General features: G+C 35.5%; 1 non-coding gene across 1 annotated transcript; it reads right to left on the minus strand.

The window, feature by feature from the left end:
* Positions 1-8394: 8394 nt before the first annotated feature.
* On the minus strand, positions 8395-8501 carry LOC122128284. The gene has a single exon (XR_006151402.1). It is a non-coding gene; the product is annotated as a U6 spliceosomal RNA (small nuclear RNA).
* Positions 8502-23740: the final 15239 nt, after the last annotated feature.

The raw sequence follows: 23740 nt of genomic DNA on the forward strand, positions 1-23740 counted from the left end.
GCAATAATTTATTATTTGATGTTAAGACAACTGCTAAGTGTAGAATACATTTTGAATTGCTACATTAATTCATGGAATTAAAACAGTAATGATATATTATTTGTTTAAATTCTAATGCTTCTCAGTTTTACAATTCATGAAATATATTATTAAAATTACTTTACTTTCTTCTTTACTATAGCTCCTAAAAGTAAAATTACATACTAAACATTCAACATCAAGAAATCAATAATAAGTAAGCTATTATTAAAATGATAGCGTTCTAAACTATAATTTTAATTATAGTTCTAACACATTGTGATGTAACAATATTTAATAGAATTATTGGTAATATTTTTTAAACTTACCAGCTTGTTATTTGTTTCCTAATTCTATCATTTGTTATTTTTGGTCAAAATTGTCTCTTCATTTTACGTGTTTAGTTTTGTATTTTATGTCTATTGGATTGCTGATTGTGCGTTTTGTTTTCCCTTTTTAGTGACTGACATGAGGCTGAAAATCTGTATGCTAGTTTATTTTTTGCTAGGTTGAAGAAAATTACTGCTCTCCACATCTCTTCTACTATTTGTATAGTACAGTATTTCCCCAGTCCCATATCCTGTATTGGTGCTCTCATGTATTTTATTTTATTTTTTATTGAAATGTTACTGTCAAGGTAATGTACAGAGGGGTTATAGTTACATAAGTAAGAAACGAATATATTTCTTTTCTAAGGTTACCCCTTCCCCCACTTTTCTCCCATTTGCTAGCAATGGCCCCATCAAGATTATTTCCAATATATTGTCTTGTGAGTATCACTGTTGCATACGTTCCCCCTTTGACCTTTGTCTCATCATTTTTCCCTTTCCCTTCCCTAGTTCAGATCAACATATTTACAATACCCAAGGTATCAAAATCAAATACAGTGACTATAGGGGATAAACCATAGGTGGGGAAAACGCAAAAGGATAAAAACAAATCACATAGTACATTAAGAACAACAAACAACATGTCTTGGAGTTCATTTCACTTGGAATCACCTTATATGGTCATAGGTACATAGCTATAGAGCTATTCTGCTCATTCCATATCTTAGCTATGTTAAATAATACTGTAATAAACAAAATTGTACTGGTAGCTTTACTGTGGTCTTGTTTGTGTTCACCTGGTTAAATGCCAAGAAGTGGGATTATTGGGTAATAGGGGAGCATTATTGTGTACATCATGGATAATCTTAGTAGATTAGCAGAATAGCTCTATAGTTATGTACATTTGACCATATAAGGTGATTCCAAGTGAAATGAACCCCAAGACATGTTTTTTATTTTTGTTATTCTTAATGTACTATGTGATTTTTTTTCATCATTTTGTTTTTTTCCCCACATATGATTTGTCCCCTGTAGTCACTATTTGTTTTTAATACCCTGGGTATTGTAAATATGTTGATCTGAACTAGGGAAGGGAAAGGGAAAAAATGGTGAGACAAAGGACAAAGGAGGAACCTATGCAACAGTGATAATCACAAGACAACATGTTTGAAATAATCTTGGAGGGGCCATTTGGAGGGAAGAGGGAGAAAAATGGGTGAAGGGGTAACAAGTTAGAAAAGAAATGAACTCATTACCTTATTATGTAACTATAACACCTTTGTACATTAAATTGACACTAAAATTTCAATAAAAAATAAAATAAAATATATGAGAGCAGCAATACAAGATATGGGACTGGGGAAAATACTGTATTATACAAAGAGTAGAACAGCTGTGAAGTGGTGAAAGAGTACTGATGTGAGCTCTGCTTTGAAGGCCTTGTAGAATTCTGCTGTAAAACCATCTGGTCCTGGACTTTACTTAGATGGGAGGTCTCATTGCTGTTTCTATTTTAATGCTTTATATGGGCCTGTTAAGATGGTTTAGCTCATCTTGGTTTAGTTTCAGCATGACAATATTTGCTAGCAAAAAAGATCCATTTCTGTCAAGTTCTCAAACTTATTAGCGTAAAATTTTGAGAAGTATTCCCTTATAATGTTCTGAATCTTGGTTGTTTCTTTGATGATGATTCCATTCTCATCTCTGAGTTTATTTTTTGGGTGTGTTTTCTTCTTTTTCTGATAAGATTTGCTAAGGATCTGTCAAATTTGTTAATTTTATCGAAGAACCAATTATTTGTTTTATTGATTCCTTCTGTGGAATTTTTGGATTCTAATACATTTAATTCATATTGAACTTTAATTATTTCTTTCCATCCACTGGATTAGGGATTATCGTGTTGCGGTTTGTCATGGAGGTTCAGATGTCTTATTAAATTGTTGGTTTCAGATCTCTCTAATTGGTTGATGTAGGAACTCAGAGCTATAAACTTGCCTCTCAGTATTGTCTTTGCTGTGTCCCAGAGGAGCTGGTAATTTGTGTGCTCATTTTTGTTGAATAGCATGAACATTTGAATTTCCTTTCTAATCTCTTCCATGACCCACCCTTGATTCAGCAGTGTGTTGTTCAGCCTCCATGTGTTACTGGACTTTCTTTGGTGGCTTTTGGTGTTGAGTTTTAATTTTATTCCCTTGTGGTCTGAGAGAATATAAAGTATAACTTCAATGTTTCTCAATTTGGACAAGTTTGCTTTGCGATGTAAAATATGGTCTATTTTAGAAAATGTCCCTTGTGCTGCTGAGCAAAACGTGTATTCTGATGCTGCTGGGCGAAATATTTGGTAGACGTCTGTTAAATCTAGTTGATCTGTGCAGTTGTTTAGATCTGTGTTTTCTCCGTTAAGTTTTTCTGAGTTGATCTATGTATTGTGGATAATGGTGTGTTAAAGTCCCAAACAATTAGTGTCTTTGGATCTATGTGAGTTTGGGTGGAAAGTAGTGGTTCTTGGATAAATTTGGGTGCTCCATTGTTTGGCGAATAGATATTTAGTATTGTAATATCCTCCTGGAGGAGAGATCCGTGAATTTGTATGTAGTGACCTTTTTTATCTCTTCTCACTAATTTTAATTTGAAGTCTATTTTATCTGATATTAACATTGCAACTCCTGCCTGTTTATGGACTCCATTTGCTTGGCATATTTTGTTCCAGCCTTTCACTTTCAAAAGTTGTTTTTTTTTTTATTTTTTTTTATTGTGAAAAAACTGTACATAGGGGTAACAATTACATGGGCAAGTTAATGAGTACATTTCTTATCAAGCATTGTAGCCTCCTCCTTTGTTTACCCTTCCCATCCCTTCCAAGCCTCCCCCACTCACCCAATTCTTCCCCCACCCTCCCACCAAAGTTGTAAAGTTTGTTTTCGACATGACAACTTGTACTTCTCATTGTTGCAACGGGTCCACCTGTATCCTTATTTAAAAGACTTGTTTTTCCCCTTCCCCTCCACAAATTATACCGACCTCAAATACAGTGAAAGCAGGGGTTATACTGTGGGGAGGGACATACAAAGCAACAAAGAAATAATCATTTAAATGCGTTAGAAACAAATGTATGAAAGAAAAAAAAACATTTAAGTACATATCTTAGGGTTCATTTTCTTAATATCACATTATCTGACTTTTTCTGCTTGACTCATATATATACTAACAATTGCAAATGAGGGAAACCATGGGATCTATGTTTCTTTGGGCTTGGCTTACTTCACTTAATATAATTTTTTCCAAGTCTTTCCATTTCCTAACAAATGGAGCAATGTCATTCTGTCTGATGGAGGCATAGAATTCCATTGTGTATATATAACACATTTTCTTGATCCATTCATCTACCTAGGGGCATCTGGGTTGGTTCCATATCTTAGCTATAGTAAATAATGCTGCAATAAACATAGTTGTGCTGGTCCTTAATTTTAAGAGTTAGGACTTAGAGGTATTTGGGAGTTCCTCCCATGTTATCCATCTTTTTGGGGGCTGTGCCAACTGGGTTCTTCCTATGGTTCTTGAATCTCTGTTTGGGTGCTGTTTCTTATCCTTTATTATTGTCTTCTTGGTTTTCTATGTGTAGGACATCTTTAAGTACCTTTTGTAAGGCTGGTTTGAGGGAGATATATTGTTTCATTTGTCTTTGCTATGGAAGGTTTTTATTTGACCTTCGGTTATGAAGGAGATTTTAGCTGGGTACAGTATCCTTGGTTGATAATTGTTTGTCTTTAGGGCATGGCATTTATCATTCCAGAGTCTTCTTGCTTTAATTGTCTCTGCTGAATAATCTGAGGTGATTCTAATTAGTTTCCCTTTATAAGTGATTGATCTTTACCTTGGTCTGAATTGATCCCATGTGGATTATAATGATGGTGGGATGTCCTGTTCTTTTATGGTCTATTTGGGGTTCTACAAATTTTAATAAGCCTATCCTTTTGCATGTTTGGGAAGTTCTCTGCTAGGACCCTGTTAAACAAATTTCCTAGAACATTAACTTCTGTCTCTAGGTGCTCCTCTATCCATTATCCTCAGATTAGGCCTTTTGATGGTCTCTTCCAAACGTTAAATATACCTATCATATTTCTTGGATTTGTCTTGGATAGTTGTATGTTCTTTCTTTTTAATATCTAGGCTGTCTTCCATCCCCGAGATTTGATCTTCTTCATGGTCTAAACTACTGTCAAGACTTTCTACTATGTTTTTTTTTTTTAATTCCTTTTCCTTCTAATTGGTCGATGGCTTCAAATTCTTTGTTGGAGCTTTTTTTTAGATCTTGTATGAACTTCTTTACTTCCTTAATTTGGTGTTTAGTTTTTATTCTCTGAGCACTTAGTTGATCGGCTATGGTTTCCTTGGAGTCCCATTCCTTTTGGCAGGCTCCATTCAGCATTTCCTTTGTGGTCTCCCTGAATTCTTTCATCTGTCTGTTTATGGACTTCATGAATGCCTGTATTGATCTTTGTCTATTCTCATCCTGCACACGCAATTTCTGCATTACTCCTGGATTAGCTTCCTCATGTTCATGCAATTCCTGTAGTTCTCTTTGACTTTTGTCAGACTGCTCACGCAATTCCTGTGTTTGTCTTTGTCTGTTCTCATCCTGCTCATGCAATTCCTATTTTCTTTTTGACTGTTCTCAGCCTGCTCACACAATTCTCACCTTTGACTGCTCTCAACCTGCTCACGAAATTCCTGTATCAATCTTTGAGTAGCTTTCTCATGGTCACCAGATTCCTCTGTTTACCTTTGTTTTGCCTCCTCTCTCTCCTTATCACACTCACACTGAGTCCTTTGCAGGTTTTCAATCTTTTCATTCACCATGTTTACCAGAGTTTTTGTAGAGCTTTTAGGGAACTCTGCTCTGGATTATTTATTAACTGTTCTGTCACCTGATTGTCTTGATTGGGAGTTGAGATACGCAGACTTGCCATTTTTTCTTTTATTTTTCTGGCTTGCTCTGCCCATTTGGTATGAAAGTAACATCAATTTTGTGCTAGAACACAATTTTAGGGCAAGCATCAACCAAAGTTCTGTAGTTGCACATTCAAAAGGCTGCGGAGGACTGGGAAGGTGGCTCAGTGTTAGAGTGATTTCCTTGCATGCATGAGGCCCTGGGTTTGATTCCTCTGCACCACATAAGCAGAAAAGGCCGGAAATGATGCTATGGCACAAGTGATAGAGCACTAGCCATGAGAGGAAGAACTGAGGGACAGCACCCAGGCCCAGAGTGCAGGCTACATGACTGACAAAAAAGAAAAAAAGGCTGCAGGTACAATCTAACTCAACAGATACAATCTACTCAACATCAAACAACTATGGATTAATGGGATAAGAACAGCAAGAAACAATTTGGCAAATCAGAAATTATTAGGTTTATGGAGAAATGTGGGTAAAATAGGATTAAAGTGGTGTGGAGAGGTAAAATGAGAGTGAATTTTATCAAGTCCTAATCTCAGAGAGGGAAAAGAATGGGACAGAGTGATAGGAGAAGGATTAAAAGAGAAGAAAAATAAAACAAAAAACAACAAGAAAGATAGAAAAACAAAAATTCTTAAAAAATTATATAGGTATAAAGATGTAATACTGCTATTAAAGAATTTAAGCCTAAGAGGTTGTGAATTGAGTAATAAATTTCTGGATTAAATGTGTACACAATGGGGAATAAGGTATAATATTCGAAGAGGGCTATATATCTGAAGATGAACAGAACAGCGTTTAAATAAAAAAAAAAAAAACAGCAAGAGGAAAAAGATTAAAAAAATGAAGAAAAGAAAAAAAAGCACCAAAATGTCAATAGAGATTAAAAAACAAAAAAACAAACACACTCATATACACCTAAAGTAAAAATTATAATTGAAAAATAAGATTAATAGAAAGCGATTTTTAAAACATAAATAGGACAAAAGCATTTCTTTGATTTTTTTTGGGGGGGGGACAGGAGAGGATGGGAAGATCCTGTATCTCCCTTGTGTCCAAAACCCTTCTCTTGGTGGACTCTCTGGTCTGCTTGTGGTTTTTGGTATTCCTGTGGCTTGTTTGGTTTCTTAATTCAGTTTGTTTGAGCAGGAAGAAAAATGCTCTGCTTTACTCAGATCCTCCTCCCAGGCTAGTTCAGTGGGAGGGAGTTTTGCTTTGAGTATCACAAAAGAGTTACATGGCTGTTAACTCTAGTTTGGAGATGCTGTGATGAGGCTAGGTTCTGGGTAGCATTGAGGCCTTTCAGCAAACAGTAGCTTTTCCCACAGGAGCTAGCTCCAGAGACACTCACAGAACCCAGCGTGGAGCCATTCTCAGAATTTATGTTTACTAAAGTTCAACTGATTGACTAGGCTGCTGTAGGGAGGGGCAGCCTCTGGCTCTGTTTACCCAGTGAAGAAACCCACTCGTTTGGGGGCAGAGTTTTCTCTGTCTGGGCTGGGTGACTTTCCCCTGAGTGGGGTTGAGCCTGGCAGGTCAGGTCAGGTTCCTGTGACCTGCTAAATGACTCTTTTTATTCTTTCCAGGGCCTGAGTTGGAGTTAGCTGCTCAGCTTGTCCTTGCTGTATCAAAGATGGAGATCTCCGGCAGGTGGGGGGAGGGGCAGCCTTCCCACCTCTACTCCCTGGGATAGAGTCAGGATGTCAGGGTTCTATTCATGCCGGAGTGTTGGTTCCTGGGTCGTGTCTGGTTTGTGATCTGCCAGATGAAGATACCTTTTCCTTGTCAATTCTTGCTGGTGTTGAGTGGAATCTGCTTGCCTCCTGTGTCTGGCACCTTTGTCCCAGATTCTCTGTGTTATAGGTATTGTGGCTACTGCAGCCATGGCAGCCACAGCAGCCGATGCAGCTGAAGCTATACAGGCAAGTGCTCAGATCTGTCTACTTGCCTGGATTTTGCCTCTCTGGCCAAACTCTCTGTACTGTAATGGCACACTTGCTGTGATTCTCTATCATAGGACTGTTCATTAGAATACTAAAACTGCTTTCTATATGAGAGATTCTCCTCCGCCATCTTCCCAGAAGTCACATTAATTTCATTGTTAATGATATTATATGGGTAAAATAGAGGAAATAAACTCTTCCATCTCAGGACAATTTTATATGTTTTTTACTGTAATCATACTGTACAGAGGGTTCACATTCACATAAGCAGGATAATTAGTACATTTCCTAACAAGCATTGTTGCCTCCTCCTTTATATTTCATCTATCATCCCTTCCCTCCCACCTCAACAAGTACACTCTTCTCTCCCTGCCTCCAACGAGAGTGTAAAGTTCATTTTTCAACATAGTTACCTGTGCTTTTCATTGTTATAATGGGTCAACCTGTATCCTTATTTGAGCCTTTTTTCCCTTCCCCTCTGCAAATTAGAGAAGTGTACATACAAGATGTAGGTGAACCAACTTCAAATAAAGTGAAAACAGAAGTTATAGAGTGGGGGAGGAACATATAAAGAAACAAAAAATCACATTACACATTATAAATATGTTAGAAACAACAGCAAGAAACAAAATACCAATTGTGTCCCTATCTTGGGGTTCAATTCCCTTAACATCATTTTATCAGGTCATATGACAGACATATATTCATTATTGAAAATAAGGGAAAACATGGGACCTATGTTTCTTTGGCCTTAGCTTACTTCTCTTAATATTTTTCCAAGTCTTCCATTTCCTAAAAAATTGAGTAATGCCATTTTTTCTGATGGAGGCATAGAATTTCATTGTGTATATATACCACATTTTCATGATCCAATCATCTAGTGAGGGGCATCTGGGTCGGTTCCATATCTTAGCTATGGTAATAATGTTGCAATAAACATAGTTGTGCTGGTAGTTTTAGTATTGTCTTGTTTGTGATCATCTGGGTAAATGCCCAAAAGTGGAATTGCTGAGTCATAGGGGAGCTCTATGTGGAGTCTTTTGAGGAACTTCAATTCTTTTTTCCAAAGTGGTTGAACAAGTATACACCCACACCAACAATGCATACGGTTCCCTTGTGGCCACATCTCCACCAGCATCTGTTCTTGTAAAAATGTGGAATGCTCCATGAATTTGCATGTCATCCTTGTGTAGGGGCCATGCTAATCTTCCCTGTATCGTTCCAATGTTAGTGTATGTGATGCTGAATTGAGCAGAGAACACTTTTTATATATAAAGTGTAATTGATTTTATTAAACTATACAATTCAACAAAAAGTAAGTTCAAAAAAATTGTCATGAAATTTTAGAACCATATATTTCTTACATAAGCACACATTTAAAAATAAAGTCAAGATTGACATGTCAAAAACAAAATAATTCCAGATATTTGTTGTTCAAGAGATGTGTAGGAGGAGGAATTCAATTATTCTATACAAGGCACCTGTCATAACGAACACAGCAGCAAGTGTTAAGGTTTGTTAAAAGATTTAATGTTTTAAATATATTTAATTTTGAGTATTTGGTTATATATGCCAAAATTAGGACTTTTTGGCAGATATAAAACTTTTCTATGAAGTATTTAAGATTTATGGTAGCAGACATATACTACTAAGAATGTACATTTCAGAGTTTATAGAAACTTGATTAAAGAAAAGTTGCAAAGTCATTGTGTAAAGAAGCAGAGTGAAGAGTTTAGATTTTGTTAACTACACAGTTTCTTTTAAAACCTTAGACCTTCCTTACTTTATATGCTAGCAAGGAACAAATGATGATATAAACCATAAACAAATGATGAGATGAGCCTTAAATAGTAATCTTAGTGGGTAATTTTAAAGAGTAGTCATATTCTATAAAACTCTTGTTGAACATCACAACCGTAGCCAGTGTTAACTGTATAGGAATATGAGAAAATGCTAAAATCTAATATGTAGTACACTTCAAATACTGAAAATACTAGTAATTGTTTTGTTTTTTATTTTATTAATCATTAATATTTAATTATTAGTTTTCTTTATTTGTAGCATTATTCTACTTATAATATAATACAACTTTTTGTAAGTCATCATTAGGAGGTTATTTGAGAAGGTTACTGGATGGCCAAACAATTTTTTATAGGTGCATGTGAATTTACAAAGAGCAAAATTAAGAACAAAATATTTATTTAAAAAATGATCAAGTAGAATCTGAATCAGGAGTGTTGATAAGTGTCTACATCTTAAAACTTAGCCCTAGGCTGAAGCAACAATATTACAGAGTTGAGGCCACAAAAGTGAGACACTGATTTTTTTGTTTTTTATTTTTATTTTGTTGATCATGGGGTCTGGAAACTGGGTGCTGTCCCTCATCTCAAGGCTAGCGTTTCCACTTGAGCCACAGCACCATTTCCATCTTTTTCTGCTTATGTGGTGCTGAGGAATCAAACCCAGGGCCTCATGCATGCAAGGCAATCACTCTACCGCTGAGCCACCTTCCCAGCACCTGAGAGACTGTGTTTTCAAAACATCATCTAAACAACATTTGCTTTCTGCTTTGGGTTATATAATGAAAGATATAAATATTGTTTTATATTTTGGTGAATTGTCGTACTTCTAAATTTATACTAACTTCAGCCACTTTATCCTTTCCAAAGTCATGAAATATCTCTGAGAGTTTGCTTCTGTGAAGATTGTTTTTGCATTTGCAACTTCTGAGTCATTTTTATTTTCATCAAAGTAACTTTATATTTCATTTTGATGGTTTATCATACATCAGATACCTTCGAATGTACACATAGAGTCTAAAGATAGCAGTATGAATTTTCTCATTCAGCTCTTTTTTTTAATCTGTTATGCACTTTCATTTTTATATTTCTCTCTTTCTTTCACTCTCTCTCATTTCCTCTTATTCTCTTTCATGCTCCATGTTTGCTACTTAGAATTTCTGTTGTTCTACTATTATCCTTCAGAATCTCCTGGTTTTGTGGGAACATGATAGAGACCATAAGTTACCTTTGCATTCTTTAAGAGTTATAACAGCGATGTGATATTATTCTTTGCCATTCTAAATGGAAAAACACCAGATCTAGGAATTCCTTTTCACTTTTACTAGTATTATAAATTTTATCTCATAGGAATCATTGGGATGGATAAGATACTTTTTTCTATTTCTTTTTTTTATTGTGAAAATACTGTACAGAAGAGTTACAATTGCATGGGGAAGATAATGAGTACATTTCTTATCAAGCATTGTAGCCTCCTCATTTTTGTCCCCTTCCCATCCCTTCCCATCCTCCCCCCCACTCCCTCCTAATCCTCCTCTCCCCTCCCACCTTCCCCTCGCACAAAAGTTGTAAATTTCTGTTTCGACATAACAACTTATACATCTCATTGTTGCATTGGGTCCACCTGTATCCCTATTTAAACGATTTGATTTTCCCCTTCCCCTCCACAAATTATACCGACCTCAAATACAGTGAAAGCAGGGGTTATACTGTGGGGGAGGGACATACAAAGCAACAATGAAATAATCTTATGAATGTGTTAGAAACAATCGCATGAAAGAAAAAAGAACATTTGAATGCATATCTTAGGGATCATTTCTTTAACATCACCTTATCTGACCTTTTCTGCTTGACTCAGACATATACTAGATATTGCAAATAAGGGAAACCATGGGACCTATGTTTCTTTGGGCCTGGCTTACTTCACTTAATATAATTTTTTCCAAGTCTTTCCATTTCCTAACAAATGGGGCAATGTCATTCTTTCTGATGGAGGCATAGAATATTAGTATGGAGGTTTCTCAAAAGACTCCACATAGAGCTCCCTTATGACCCAGCAATCCCACTTTTGGGCATTTACCCAAATGTTTACAATCAAAACCACACTAAACCTACCAGCACGACTATGTTTATTGCAGCATTATTTACTATAGGTAAGATATGGAACCAACCCTTTAGATGAATGGATCAAGAAAATGTGGTATATATACACAATGAAATTCTATGCCTCCATCGATAAGATATTTTTTACCTGTGACCTGAACGTTCTTTTTCTTTTACAAGCAATCTTTTGTTTTTATTATGTTAGTAACTACATGTAATGAAAATAAAGCTATCCAATGGAAAGTAGACCCAAGTTTTTCATAGCGATGAAAAACAAAGTCATGGGGGAAGTGAGTACAAGGGATGCTCATCATAGAGCACAGACCCTCAGAGCAATTTATCTTGTACACTTTGTGAGAATGACAATGTGCTGGGAACTCTATATTAAATCAATGAACAACTGATAGATATGCACATATATTTATATATGTAATTTTATTTACATATGCATATATAAATTTGTATATGCCCTTATATATGTACACTTGTACGTTACTTTACACACAAATACACATATACATATACACATGTATACATGCACACATGGAGAAAGACAAATAATTACAGAGAACACAAGTTTCACTTCCTGAATATGCCTTAGACGGAATGCTTGGAACAAGATATGTTGAAGATGTATTTGTCTCTAAGAGTTCTTTTACCGCTACTCTTATCTCTTAAAACTGGTAGGTTTAGACAGATTTGACTTGCAAAATGCAGTACAGATGATAGCAAGTCACTCAGAAATCTCCGTAAGTATAGGCCATATGTTGTATCCCTGGTCCCCACGGAATGCTTGCTCTTGTAGACACTCTCAACAACCAAAGTAGCAGGAGAGTACCCTGGCAAAGAATAAAGTTATAAGGCTTTGAATGACATCCTTCCTTGAGCTGTTTTCTAACAGCCAGCATCAATTCCTAAGCAGATGAGTGAATTCTCAGATGACTAGTCTCTATATATACATTTAACCAACTAATGTGAAAAGTCCTATGTGAGAAATGCTGACTGAAGTCTTGCTGATTTCCTGGCCAAGAAAATAAGGGAAAAAAAGAAAGTATTTTTAATGTAGTGAAGTTTGAGAATAATTTGTAACCTGTCAAATGTGTCAAACACAATTATACCAATGGACAAAAATTTGATGGCGTTTCTTTTATGTGCTCTTGGACTTGGCAAGTGATTTTAGGTGTTTCTACACAAGTAGAATCATCATAAACCAAGCCAGCATATCTTCATTTAATATATAAGGAAAGGATACAGGTTGACCCATTGTAACACTGAGATGTACTAGACACTATCAGAGGAGGGGCTGGAAGGGGGAGTTGGGGAGGTGTGAAGGTAAGGGATAGTAGGGAAAAACAAAGGAGGGGGTAACAATGCTTAATAAGAAATGTACTCATTACCTTACTTATGTAACTGTAACCCCTATGTACAGTATCTTTACAATAAAAATACATATAAAAAAGATACAAGAAAACTTCTATACTTATGGAAATTGTATTTGTCACGCAATATCAGTAAGGTATTTGTTTTAGGACCACAAGTATATTAAAATTTTGGATACTCAAATTCTCTACATGAACACAGTATATTCTTTACATTAAAATCTGCCCACAACCTAGTGCAGTGTAATTGCTATGAAAAATTTTACTATATTCTATGTTTATAATGAAAAAATAAAAATATATGCACTATCAACAGATACAAATTTTTTCAGATAAATTTTGTCTGCAGTTTGTGGATGGAATTCGAAAGCAATTTTGAAAAGCACAAATTTCATCACCAACACCGGTCTGCAAACTGTAACAAGGAGCTAATACAGCATCATTGAATAGTATGGATCTCCAAGGAGAAGTACTTGAATTCAGACATTATCAGAAAGTGTAACAACCCAAGGATTTTTAGAAATGCAGCTGCTAGATTTCTCATGGAGAGCTTTCATAACATTTTGTGAAGCACACGTCAGAACTTCACTGAAGAGTAAATGGTCTTCCTTCACCTTTCTGTCATCCTCAGTCATTATCAATCAACAAATAACTAATCTTGAATACTCCTCTAATGAGAAAATGTTGATGGAGTGTTTATATGCAGAAAACCTGGGAAGGCTAACTTTTTCCAATTAGGACAATCTGTATTCTATGATCCAGTAGAGAGAAAACTAGGTAAACATCCATTTACAACTTTCTGAATAATTCTGATTCTGTCCACATCAGTTATCTATCCATAACTGTGCCGGAGAGAGGATTTTAAAAGATTTTAGAGATATAAAATGTAATTTTAAATATGGAATGAAATTAGTCCCAATGAATTACAGTAAGATATTTGTAACAATTGAGTAACCTAAAGGTCAAAAGATTTTTTTATTGGAAGTGAAAGGATATTGGACTTTGGTTCTCTACATTTTAAGAAATTTGCAAAAAATAATTGGCAAAATAAAATTTACATTTACAGCAGACTTGAAACATTAATTTTTGTATATTGAAAGGAGCACAATCATCAATAATATGTCAATGATATCTTCTTATTTATCTCTAAAGGTTTATGTTTCTGGTCTCTTAATATTAAAACTTCAAAAGAAATTTTATCTTTAGGTACTTGTGTAAAGGGATTTCGCTTCATCCTGTCAGTGTTGAATAGAGTGTATCTGCATTTCAATGTACAGTGCATCCGGATCATTGTCAAACTTCTCATTTTTCTTCCTTCCCTTACCCAACCCCACCTATCCCTTCAAGTTTCCTACTTATATTCTTACATATGTACATTGATTGTTATGACTCTATTAATCCACCATTTCTCTCTCCATTCTTCTGCACTACTCCCCTTAAGCCCAACTCTCCCTTTTAAGACTTGTTTCAACTTCATGGTATTTTGTTAAATTTCTCTGCCTTTGGCATTTGGCTTTGGGCTTACCACATTCTCTCTTCCATGTTTGATGTACATAAATGAGGCTATTTCTCCACATTTCTAATCTCTGAATGGCTGAGATAGGTCTCCTTTATTATTTCAGAATTGGAACTTCAAGGCCATCCAATAAAGCGTTTTTCTTCTCTACTCACAGAAGATGGAAGGAACATAATTTCCATGCTCTCAGCATTATACTATCCATCATGAATTTCCATTGCTTATCACTTCAGCAATCTTTTTTTTAAATTTTTATCCATTTTTATTGTAAAAATCGTGTACAGAGGGGTTACAGTTACATGAGTAATGTTTTCTGCATCATATTCACACACTTTAAGCAAATATCAAGGGAAATTTACCTAGTATTGGAAGTTTGGAACGGTCTTCAATTTCTGATAGAAGCAGGAGTCAGTTTAATTATGCAGATTCCACTATGGAGTGAGCCTGTAGTCTTCTAAATTTTCAATACATTTAGAGTTACTTTTTATTAACAATTACAAACGTTTTATTTCAGTATTTGAAAAGCTGCCCCAATTATTTTTAAACTTTCCCATTAAGCTAAACTGAACTTTTTCCTGCCATTACCCCCACTAGTTCAGGTTAAGTCTCTTGTGGTTTACTATTTGAGAGGCCAAGGGAAGAGGGTAAAAAAAGAGATGATCATTACTCAGGTATCTCCTTCCTCTTCTGTTTGTATTATTCTTGTTGAGAGGAAGACTAGATCAGAGAACAAGAGTGATGCTTGACTTCACCATACAAGGGAGCATTCCTGGCATATAATTTATTGTTTCTCAGAATCACTTAAACTGCTTACTCTTGCCCTTTCTGTAACAGTAACATCACTGTGGCACCCTTGGTGCAGAAGGAAGCACACTAACAGGTTATTACCTGTAAATTGGTATTTTATATCTCAATTTACTACTACCAAATATATAAAGCTTTGGCTACATAAATGCAAAGCACTGATTGTCGAATAATAACTTATAGACAATTCTACTCAGCTCCTCCCTCCTCTCCTCTCCTTTCTTCTCCTTCTCTCATTTACCCTCCTTTCCTTTCTTCTTTCTTTATGTCTCTGTCCCCCATTTCATCTATAAATTCTCTCTTTCTATCTTCCAGTAGCAAGTGATTTGTTTTATCGGACCACACATATATAATTGAGCTAATATTTTTTTCTCTTTTTTATGATTATTTATATGTAAGAAATGAGTTTTAGCAGAGGACCCGTAGCTTACACCTATCTACTAGGTAGGTTCAAATTTGACAATTGCAATTCTAAGTTATTCCAAATGAATAAACCTAAGAGATTCATTTCTCCACTTGTGGTAAAAGGAAGATGTGAAGGTGTGGCTCAGGTGGTATAGTCCAAATATTGAGAATTAAAGCCCAGATAGAGCTCAAGTCTAGGAGTTCAAACAGAAGTACCAGCACAAAAAAAGTGCATCCTTCATATTTGAATGGGGATATTTCTCCAAAAATTCATACCCAGGAAAAATTTCAACGTTAAAAACTCTTTCAAAAGCTCTTTCAAAATCTTAACCTGGTTACTCTACTTGATTCACATTATGGAAAATAGGAGGAACACTTTACATTAAAAAGTATGTGCATGGCTAAACAGTTATCACCATTTTTAATGTAAGGAAAACATGGGAGAGGAATTCACCTCACTTGGGTGAGTTAGGTTTGACTCACTGGCAGACTTTTGGAAGGAAATAACCATTTGTTGACATGTAAAGAAGACTGGACAGATGGTTTTCTAGGGGAGGGAATAAGCTAGCTGCTGTCCAAGTTTGAATCACAGTAAGTTTATCCTTATGATTTGGTAAAGAGCAGCTCATCTCATAGAACACTATGCAGACAGTAATTTTAAAAGGAATGAAAACCAATGTCTATGTTGTGAACAGCCAAGTTTTCACAAACAAAACCAGTTTCCTGAACCATGAAAATATGTTAGAACAAAAGGAACTATATTAAATATAGTTAATGTCTGAGTGACAGGTGTAAAGAGCTCTGTACTCACAACTAAACTAAAAACTTTTCATCATGTACCTAACAAGAATCTCCAAGATAGTCCTTGCTAATTCCGTCAGAGAAGACTGGGTTCATGCAATTGTCAGTTATGTTTAGGGTTCAATATCTTCTACAGCTTCTTAGGTTGCAAACCTCTCACATCTCATACAGTGTCTGGAAAAAGTACTGTCTTGCTAGTCACCTAAGGGATTTTTGTGCCACTGTGAATATTTATTATTTGTCTTCTTGTAATTATACCTGCCAATGTGAAGTCCTTTAGTGATAAGAATAATGATTTCTGTACCCTTTGTTCCACTAACACATCTCAGATATATGTATATATATATATATATATATATGTATGTATATATATATATATATATATATATATATATATATATATATATATATATATATATATATATATATATCCAGGTGCTGGTGGCTCACGCCTGTAATTGTAGCTATTCAGGAGGCTATGATGTGAGGATCACAGTTCAATGCCAGCCGGAGCAAGAAAGACTATGTTATTCTTATCTCTAATAAACCACCAGAAAACCGAAAGTGGCGCTATGACTCAAGTGGTAGAGTGCTAGCCTTCAGCTGAAGAGCACAGGGACAGTACCCAAGCACAGAATTCAAGCCCCACAACTGACCAAAAAAAAAGAAAAAAGAAAAACAATACATATATTTATATATATATATGTTATTAGATGAATTACATTTAAATATAAATAAATATATATGATACACGTTTAAAATATAACTAAGTATATGATATATTTATATTATATACATATATTTACTTATATGAGATGTTCACATTTTATCTGTATGTTTATAAATATATTTGTGATTTTTATCCAAAGAGTACATCTGAAGATTTTGAGGAAATTTTAGTTTCTAAAGGATTACCACTGACCCATCCCACTTTCAATCATTTTTTCCACTTATTACAATGTATGGAGTACTAAGAAAATAATTATGAAACAGAATAGCTATTTTATTCTTTATGATTTTGGATTAGAAACATCTACTTACTTGGTATGAAACCTAGCAAAATTGGATCTTGAAATCACATTCCACAAACTGGACATATACATCAATTTAGCAACTTACAGGTCTCAAACTTTTATTTCAATCCTGCATCTCACATACATTCAGCTTCCTTACAAACATTCATGCATATTCATGTTCACATACATCCCCATACTCACATAACATACTAAATGTAACACTGTAATAAAAATAACATAGATACTGAAAAAGAACACCGTCGCAAGTGTAATTAAATTTCACTTTTTAAATATAAAGCATTATTGAAATACTGATGAAAGAGCAGGTGGGAGGATATTTCAAATACTAGAGTGAAAACCTAAAGATCACGTTTCTCAATCCAAATATCATTATTTACATCCTTTCTTGTCCCCCCAAAAAAACCCAAAACATGAATAACTACAGAATCCATCTACATGTTCCTTAATCTTTGATTGAATAAAGAAATTGTAATATATAAATGCATATATACACAATGATATATTGTGTAGCCAAACATGATAATAAAATCACTTATTCTGCAGGAAAATAGATAGAACTGGAAACCTTCATATTAAAGGAATAAGTCATACTGTGAAAAACAAATACTAGATTTCTCATATGGAGACTCTAGTCCAAGAAAATAAAATAAATGACCCAAGTGTAAAAGATGGAAGTTATTAAGTTTGGAAAAAAGTGAATGAGGAAATAAAGAGAAATAGTGTGGAGTAAATATGCTAAAATACTTTATAAGTTACTATGATCACACCATAAAATTAAGTAAAAAAATAGGATAATTAAATTAACAAAAGGAATAAAATTTTACAAGCTACATTATGTGGACATATGTGTATAACACAAAAAAATTACTATGTGAAATTAATATTTGATAATAAAAAGACAAAAATTCATTCCAGTTGTTATAGATTCATATGTTAAGTTGCTTTTTTTGCAGTTATTTCGCTGACAAAGTAAAAGAAGAAATAAGTTTTTATCATTTACAAAGACAATCTTGTCCAATAATCCAATAAGCCTTAAATTATTCTAGTTAATTGCTGTCAATGTGAAATTGTTCAATCCAATTAATTACTTTATTAGAATATTTCCAGTGCATTTTCTTTTTTTTTTCATTTCATAAAACTTTACTTACCATATCTTTTTTTTTATTGTGAACATAATGCACAGAGGGGTTACAATTACATGGGCAAGATAATGAGTACATTTCTTTTCAAGCATTGCAGCCTCCTCCTTTGTTTACCCTTCTCATCCCTTCCCAGCCTCCGGCCCCCCCCCCCCCCGTCACCCGACCCAATCCTCCCCCCACCCAACAAAGTTGTAAAGTTCGTTTTCGACATGACAACTTGTACTTCTCATTGTTGCAACAGGTCCACCTGTATCCTTAAACGACTTGTTTTTCCCCTTCTCCTCCACAAATTATACCGACATCAATTATAGTGAAAGCAGGGGTTATACTATGGGGAGGGACAAACAAAGCAACAAAGAAATAATCTTATAAATGCATTAGAAACAGATGCATGAATGAAAACAAATATTTAAATACATATCTAAGGGTTCATTTTCCTAACATCACATTATCTGCATTTTCTGCTTAACTCATACATATAATTGATATTGCAAATAAGGGAAACCATGGGAACTATGTTTCTTTGGGCTTGGCTTACTTCAATTAATATAATTTTTCCAAGCCTTTCCATTTCCTAACAAATGGGGCAATGTCATTCTTTCTGATGGAGGCATAGAATTCTATTGTGTAGATATACAACATTTTCTTGATCCATTCATCTACTGAGGGGCATCTGGGTTGGTTCCATATCTTAATTGTGGTAAATAATGCTGCAATAAACATAGTTGTGCTGGTAGCTTTAGTGTGGTCTTGTTTGTAAATATTTGGGTAAATGCCCAAAAGTTGGATTGCTGGGTCATAGGGAAGCTCTATGTGAAGTCTTTTGAGGAACCTCAATAATGCTTTCCAAATTGGTTGAACAAGTTTACACTCCCACCAACAATGAAGTAAGGTTCCCTTCTGTCCACATCCCCTCCAGCATCTGTTGTTGTTAGAATTCTTGATTAAAGCCATTCTAACTGGGGTGAGGTGGTACCTCAATGTTGTTTTGGTTTGCATTTCTTCAATGGGTAGGGATGTTGAGCATTTCTTCATGTTTCTATTGGCCATCCTTCTTTCTTCTTCAGAGAAGTTTCTCTTTAAGTCTTTAGCCCACTTATTTATTCGGCAGTTGTTTCTTTGAGGACACGTTGTTGAGGGATTTAATTTTTTGAGTTCCAAGTTTATTTTACATATGAGACCCTTGTCCGTTGTATGGCTACTGAAGATCTTCTCCCAATCCGTGGGCTTTCTATTGATCTTGCTAGCTATGTCCATTGCCATGCATAAGCTCTGCACCTTCATGCAATCGAATTTGTCCACTTTGATTTATTGTGTTTCCGGGTCTCTATTCAGAAAATTTCGGCCTGTGCAAAGGAGACCTAAGGATTCTCCTATTCCATCCAGTAATGTCTTCAGAGTGTCTGCTTTGACTCCGAGGTCTTTGGTCCATTTAGAGTTGATTCTGGTGCAGGGTGATATATAAGGATCTAGCTTTAGTTTTCTACAAGTAGTTAACCAATTTTGCTAGCACCATTTACTGAAGAGGCTGTCTTTCTTCCATTTTTTTTAGCTCCCTTATCGAAGATTAGATAGCAATGGGTCTATAGGTTCATTTCTGAGTTTTCAATTCTATTCCCTTGGTCCTGAGGTCTGTTCTTATGCCAGTACCAAGCTGTTTTGATTACTATGGCTTTATAGTAGAGTTTGAAATTTGGTGTTGATATTCCTCCAGCAGTGTTCTTTCCGTTGGGGAGCGTTTTTGGTATTCGGGGTCTTTTATTGTTCCATATGAATTTTTGGATTGCCTCTTCTATTTTCATGAAGAATGAGGTTGGAATTTTGATAGGTATCACATTGAATTTGTAGATAGCCTTGGGAAGTATTGCCATTTTCACGATGTTAATCTTTCCAATCCAGGAGCAATGGAGGTTTTGCCATTTTGGAAGTTATGTTTTGATTTCCTTTTTCAAGTTTTTAAAGTTTCATCATAGAGGTCCTTCAGTTCTTTGGTTAAGTTAATTCCTAGGTATTTTGTTATTTGTGGGGCTATTACAAATGGAGTTGCTTTCCTAATTTCAGCCACACTTTTCTCATTGTTACCATACAGAAAAGCAAGTGATTTTGGGGGGTTAATTTTATACCATGCTACTTTGCCAAAGTTTTGAATCAGCTTGATTAATTTGGGAGTGGAGTCTATGGGATTCTTTAAATACACGACCATGCTATCTGCAAAGAGGGAGAGTTTTATTTCTTCTTTCCCTATATGGATCCCCTTTATGTTTGCATCTTTTATTATTTTTTAATCCAACTAGAAAATCTATGTCCCTTAATTGGAAAGTTAAGCCGTTAATGTTAAGAGATAGGACTGAGAGGTATTTGGGAGTTCCTGCCATGTTATCCACCTTCTTGGGGGCTGCGAAAACTGGGTTCTTCCTATGGTTCTTGGATTCTCAGTTTGAGTGCAGTTTCTTGGCCTTTATCATGGTCTTGTTGGTTTTCTATGTGTAGGACATCTTTAAGAATCTTTTGTAAGGCTGGTTTAATGGAGATGTATTGTTTCAATTTTTCTTTGCTATGGAAGGTTTTTTTTTGGCCTTCAGTTATGAAGGAGAGTATAGCTGTTTACAGTATTCCTGGTTGGTAGTTGTTGTGTTTAGGGCATGGCATACATCAGTCCAGGCTCTTCTTGCTTTGATTGTCTCTGCTGAGAAATATGAGGTGATTCTAATTGGTTTCCCTTTATAGGTGATTAATTTTTCTCCTGGACAGCTTTAAGGATCTTTTCCTTGGTTTGAATTTATCCTGTGTGGATTATAATGTGACGGTGGGATGTCCTATTTTGGTCTGGTCTATTTGGAGTTCTAACTGCTTCTTGTATCTGAATAGGCCTATCTTTTTGTATGTTTGGGAAGTTCTCTGCTAGGATCCCATTAAATAAATTTCCTATACCATTAACTTCTGTTTCTAGGTGATCCTCTACACCCATTATCCTTAAATTAGGCTTTCTGATGGTGTCTTCCAAGTGTTGAATAGATCTATCATATTTCTTGGACTTGTCTTGGATGGTTGTATGTTTTTTCGCTATAATATGTAGGCTGCCTTCAATCCCCGAGATTTGATTTTCTGCATGGTCTAATCTGCTGTCAAGACTTTCTACTTTGTTTTTTATTTCTTTTCCTTCTAATTGGTCAGCTTTGATGGCTTCAAATTCTTTGTTGAAGCTTGGTTTTAGATCTCTTATGAACTTCTTTACTTCCTTAATTTGATGTTCAGTGTTTATTCTCAAATCACTTACTTGATTGGCTATGGTTTCCTTGGACTCCCATTCCTTCTGTTGGGTTCCATTCAGCATTCCCCTTGTGGTCTCCCTGACTTCCTTCAGCTCTTTGTTAATGGATCCCATGAATGCCTGTAGTGATCTTTGTGTATTCTCATCCTGCTCTCAAGTCTTGTATTACCCTTTGCTTAGCTTGCTCCCGCTCCTGTTAATGCCATTCTTGTAGTTCTCTTTGAGTGTTCTCAGACTGTTCACGCCATTCCTGCCTTTTTCTTTGGGTATTCCCAAGCTGCTCATGCAAATCCTGTATCAGTTTTTGAGTAGCTTCCTCATGTTCATGATATTCCTGTATAATCCTTTGGATTGCCTCCTCTCTCTCCCTATCACGCTCATACAGAGTCCTTTGTAGGTTTTCAATCTTTTCCTGTATTGACCTTTTGTTTTCTTCCTCTCTCTCTATCACGCTCATACAGAGTCCTTTGTATATTTTCAATCGTTTCATTTATCATGTTTGGCAGCAGTGTTTGTAGAGCTAGTTGGGAACTCTCCTCTGGATTATTCATTATCTGTTCTGTCCCCTGATTATCATGAGTGGGAGTTGAGGTACCTGTACTTGCCATTTTTCTTGTGTTTTTCTGGCTTACTGTGCCCATTTGGGATGAAAATAACACCAGTTTTGCGCTAGAACTCTAACTTAAGGCAAGCATCAACCAAAGTCTCTATTTGCATAGTCAATAGTCTGCGGATACAATCTAGTTCAATAGATACATCTATTCAACATCAAACAACTATGTATTAACGGGCTACGAACCGCAAAGAATTTGGAAAACCAGAAATCATTAGGGTTAGGGAGAGATGTGGGTAAAAAATAGGAATAGAGTGATGTGGGAAGGTACAGGGAGAGTTACCTTAACTAAGTCCTAATCTAAAATCAGGAAATAAGTTGGATATGATGAAAGTAGAGCGAGAGAGAAAAAGAAGTAAGAGAAAGGGAAAAGAAAAGAGACCAGAAAAAATAGAAAAGTGAAAATTATAAATATTATGCAGAAGAGAAAACACACTATTCAGAGAAGAACGTGAATATAATGAGAGAAGGGAAGGGATATAAAGGAGATGTGAAAAACTTAAAAATAAAAATACCTACAATATTATATATGTGTAAAGAGGTAGTACTGCTATTAAGGAATTTAAGTCTCAGAGGTTTTGAATTGAGTAATAAATTTGTGGATTAAGTTTTTACACAGTGGGCGTAGGGTCTAATAATCAACTATGGGTTTATCTGAGGATGTACAGATCAACAATTAAGTCATATAAAGAAGAACGAAAGACAAGAAAAGGTGAAAAGGATAAGAAAGGAAGTAAAAAAGATCAGAAGTTCAGAAGAACTAAACAAAAAACAAAAAGAATTTTTTTTTAAAAAAGAAAGAAAACAAAAAGAAAGAAAAATGCACACACACATGTATCCCTAAAATAAAAATTATAAGAGGAAAAAAAGTTACTAGAAAACAATTTTTTTCAATAAAGGTAAAAATTAAAAATTAAAAACTTTTAGAAAAGAAAAAAAATTTTATAATTAGTACAAAAAAAAAGTAAAGAAGAAGAAAAAACAGTTCTTTGATTTTTTTTGGGAGGGGTGGGAAAAATTCTGTATCTCCCTTGTGTCTTAACCAACCTCTTGTTGGAGTCTCTTGTCGCCTTGTGGTGTTTGATTTTCCTGTGGCTTGGTTGGTTTATTAAGTCAATTTGTTTGCACAGGCAGAAAAATGCTCTGCTTTACCCAGGATTTTGCAATCCTCCTCTCAGGTTAGTTCAATGGGAGGGAGATCTGCTTTTTTTTTTTTTCCTCAAGTTTGGAGATGCTTTGATGAGGCTAGGTTCTGGGTAGAGTTGAGGCCTTTCAGGAAAGAGCAGCTTTTCCTGGGGGCTAGTTTGTGAGAAACTCACAGAGCCCAGACTGGAGCCATTCTCAGGGTTTATGTTTACAGAATTTCAATTGATTGTCAAGGCTGCTAAAGGGAGGGGTAGCCTCTGGCTCTGATTACCCAGTGAAGAAAGCCACTCCTAGGGCTTGCACCTGAGCTGGGTGACTTTTCCCTGGGTGGAGCTGAGTCTGGCAGGTCAGCTTTAGTTCTTGTGACCTGCTAAAGACTCTAGTTTTCTTCCAAGGCCTGTGTTGGGGCTAGCAGTTCCACCAAGCTTTGTGGTTATCCAAGATGGAGATCTCTGGTACTGTGGGGGGGAGGAGTGGC

The sequence above is a fragment of the Dipodomys spectabilis genome, unplaced genomic scaffold (assembly GCF_019054845.1).
Source record: "Dipodomys spectabilis isolate Male_0828 unplaced genomic scaffold, ASM1905484v1 ptg000327l, whole genome shotgun sequence".
Lineage (NCBI taxonomy): Eukaryota > Metazoa > Chordata > Mammalia > Rodentia > Heteromyidae > Dipodomys > Dipodomys spectabilis.